This window comes from Tenrec ecaudatus, chromosome 16 (assembly GCF_050624435.1).
Source record: "Tenrec ecaudatus isolate mTenEca1 chromosome 16, mTenEca1.hap1, whole genome shotgun sequence".
NCBI lineage: Eukaryota > Metazoa > Chordata > Mammalia > Afrosoricida > Tenrecidae > Tenrec > Tenrec ecaudatus.
The window spans coordinates 80,689,818-80,693,699 of record NC_134545.1 but is presented as its reverse complement, the minus strand read 5'-3'; the positions used below and the strand labels follow the sequence as shown (position 1 = coordinate 80,693,699).

General features: G+C 43.6%; 1 pseudogene; it reads left to right on the top strand.

Annotated features, from left to right (window-relative positions):
* Positions 1-1,442: 1,442 nt before the first annotated feature.
* On the top strand, positions 1,443-2,117 carry LOC142428642 (protein lin-7 homolog B pseudogene; annotated as a pseudogene).
* The last annotated feature ends 1,765 nt before the right edge of the window (positions 2,118-3,882 follow it).

Below are 3,882 nucleotides of genomic sequence, written 5' to 3'. Positions count from 1 at the left end.
TTAATGAGTGAATGGAATGTAGTCTTTGTTTTGTTGTTCTTGTTAGGTGCCGTTGGTCCATTGCCAACCCATTGCATCCCTATATCTATGTACAACAGAATGGAGAGAGAGGGGATCCTGCACCGTCCTCACGATCATTGCTATGTCTGAGTCTATGGTTCTCCTCAATGTGTCAGTTCATCGCCCTGGAAGGATCTTTTGCTGATGCTCTACTTTACGCAGCATGATGTCCTTCTCCAGGGACCAGTCACGCCCGATAACATGTCCCAAAGACATGAGATGAAGTCTCATCATCTTTGCTTCTAGTGAGCATTCTGGCTGCACTTCTTCCAAGATAAATGTGCTTGTTCTTCTGGCTCACAGTATATCCAATGTTTAGAATACTACGAATTGAGACACATCTTTGAGTAAATTAGTTATGAAAACTGTGGCATATCCATCTAATAAAGCAGTATTCACCTATTAAAGAGATAAAGTAACATCTTACATACCTTGACATAGATTTCACAATATATTGCTAATTGAAATGGTGATGAAAGTAGGCTATAAAGTAATAAGATCTCACAGGTGTAATATCCTTGGGAGGTTGGGGTGGGGGTGGAGTTGCCTGGAAGCACTGCCATTGAGTAACTTTGGGCTCATAGTGATCCTACAGGACAGACTAGAACTGCCCTTTTGGATTTCTGAGGTTGTAACTCTTTAAGAGAGAGAAAAGTCGCATCTTTCACCCACATAGCAATTAGCAGCTTAAGCATAACTCATTGCTTCCTTTGGAAAGGTACTAAAGAAACCATTAAGAGTAGTTGTCTCAGTCTAATGTATGGAAGGAAGAGGAGAGAACCTCTCAGGCTTTGTGTGATAATTTTAAAATTATTTTTTGCAGCAAACATGTATATATTAAACCTTTTCATTTTGGCTGCTGCAACGTGGTGAATTACTTGATACGACCTTTCCAACTATAGTCTTTGTAATTCCCACCAAATGGCCATGCTGGACTATGCAATGTGAGGTGCTTGAGAATAATGTAAATAAGGACAATGACACCCTTTTGGAGTGGGACCATGCAAATAAGGTGCATGGAACCCGAATGAGGGGACTGGTTGGTTTTGCCACCCTGCTCGGTTTAAAATGCGCCACTGCAGAGAAGACAAGGAAATGCATCTCTTGATAAGCGTTTCCAGGAAGAACACAGCCCTGCTAACACTTTGCTCTTAGCCCAGTGAACTATCTGACTTACAGACCTGTTATATAATAAGCTTTAGTTCCGTAATTTTAGTTATATAACAAAATAAAACCGCTTTAGGCCAGTAAGTTTTTTGCATTTGCTACAGTCGAAATAAGGAATTAGAATACCGTCATTAGGTGTGAAGCAACAAATGAACTAAATGTACTCTAGGAATCTCTAAGAAAAAAGTTCTTGGGCTTGCTGCGACGGCGGTGACATGGCTGCGCTGGTGGAACCACTGGGACTGGAGCGGGACCTGTCCTGGGCAGGTGGTGGAGCTCCTCGCGGCTCCAGCGCAGTGGAGAGCTGCCTCGGCAGAAGCTGCAGGCGCTGCTGCGAGTCCTGCAGAGCCACCTCTCTGCCCCATCCGGGAGGTGTGTGAGCAGATAGGACACACTGGACGTCACCGGCAGTGCTGAGATCCGGGCTCATGCCACAGCCAAAGCCACGGTGGCAGCCAGTGGGGAAGCCCAGCAAAAGACAGACGAGGGGCTGAGCTGCAACATCATGGGGGGAAAGGAGCAGAATTCACCCAGCTACATTTCCCGAGTCATCCCCGGGGCCGTGGCTGACCGCCACGGAGGCCTCAAGCGTGGGGACCAGCTGCTGTCTGTGAATGGCGTGAGCGTGGTGGGCGAGCAGCAAGAGAAGGCCGTGGAGCTGCTGAAGGTGGCCCGGGTCTCGGTGAAGCTGGTGGTGTGCTACTCGCCCTGCGTGATTGGAAGAGGTGGAGGTCTGCTTCGAAAAAATGCGCTCATCGCGCCTTGTCCCTGGAGTCACCAGGCTGAAGTCTCAGACCTGGACCATCTACCCCTCCACACACCCAGCCCGCCCTGCTCCCACCCGCTTACCGCCCTTGTACAGTATTTATTGTCATCGGCCCCTTATTTAAAGATCTCTGACCTCCTTCCACAAAAAAAATTTTTTTCTTAATCTTATAAAGGATATGTGATACTAAAAAGCTATGGAAATCATCCTACTTGATAGTGAAACATTAAATGGATTCCATCTGAGGCTAGCGATAGGACAGGTAGGATAACACCGTTTCTATTCAACATTATATTTGATAGACTTATTGTTGCAATATATCAAGAAAAAGAAACAAAACATGAATATTAGAAAGAATAAAACCTGTCGTTATTCACAGATACTTAGAATTCCTTTGGTTGCATATGTTTGAATCACCTTGAAAACGAGCTCAATAAAAAGAAAGCATTTATTTGCTCATATAATCAGACCTTAATAGGGGTGGGACAGAACTTTTCTAACAATTGGAATAAAATTAGTGTTTTCTATCTGTTCTTCTCCATGTGTACTGGCTTTCCTTTGGAATTTTATGTCCATATGTTAGGAGACACAGACCTCCTTCTGAGCAGCACGGATTCTAGAAAGGACAGACTGTAATAAGATCAGAAGACATGCCCAGTATTCAGTTTGATTCTCTTAATCTCGGCCTTGGGTTTACTACTTTTACCCATGTCAACTGAGATGATCCAAGTAACAACGCTACAGAAGATCAACAGCCTCTAATGTTCAGCATCCTTTCAACAGCGATGAGGGAAAAGAAAACGCTTTCTTAGAAGGTACGAAAGACATCTTTGGAACATTTAGCACATTTCCACACTGAGCATATTTCTATAATTTATGGAAGGTTTTCAAACAGTCCAAATGTAATTCCTCAACACAGAGACGGCTGGAGGTCCCCCAGTATTAGTTCTCCCTTTTTTACAGCAGAGGTTGTCGTTTCTTTTCCTTAAAGGACCAGATAGTGAATATTTTAGGCTTGCCAAAGCCACACAGGCTCTGTGCCAACTACTCACCTCTGCTATTGTAGTTCAAAGACAGTCGAAGGGAATGCCAGGAAGCATGGGCAACGAAAACAAAAACTTTTTTGCTTCCAAGAACAGCATCAAAACAAGACTACCTTTTTCTTACAGAAGTATGTGTACAGCTTTAGAGGATTTTCCTTTTTGTGGAAAAGGTGGGTTTGTCTTTGAATTCCCTCATCCTTCCTGTTGGTTGAAGTGTGTATATCATGATTAGTCTCAGCAGCCATCTGGGATGATGAAATTACTTTGGAAAATGGAAGTCACGCATGCGAAGGAAACAAGATAGAAGCAAGATAGCATTCTCATTCTGTGAATCACCATACTAATCTCAAATCGAATTTGTCTGGACTTCATGAAAGAATGATTTATATTCTGATTGAGTGAGTCGTCTTGAGACTTTCTGTTACTGCATACTGGGAACCACAACCCTGAGGAAATTCCCTTTCAATTGACTGGCTGTTCAGAACAGTTTGCTCCTCGATGTGATTCCATCAGAACCGGCAAACCGCCGAGAATCCTGGCCCAGCCAAGTTGACACACAACCATAATCTTCACATGTGCTTTCTTTATTTTACTTATTGGATCAATTCATTTTCTAGGTCTTTCCCCACCTACAGCTCAACTTTCATTACATCTGGCTGTAGCGATTTGGGAGGTTCCATTTGCAACTCCTGGGACATGCAAATTAGAATCATTCCAATTAGAATGTTTCAGTGCTAGAGATGGAACAGTCCTAGGACCACTGGGACAAACTTGTCATGGGCAATTGGCATGCATTCTATTCCTACAGCGACTGCACCATCTACAATTCATGGTTGAAAAAACAAA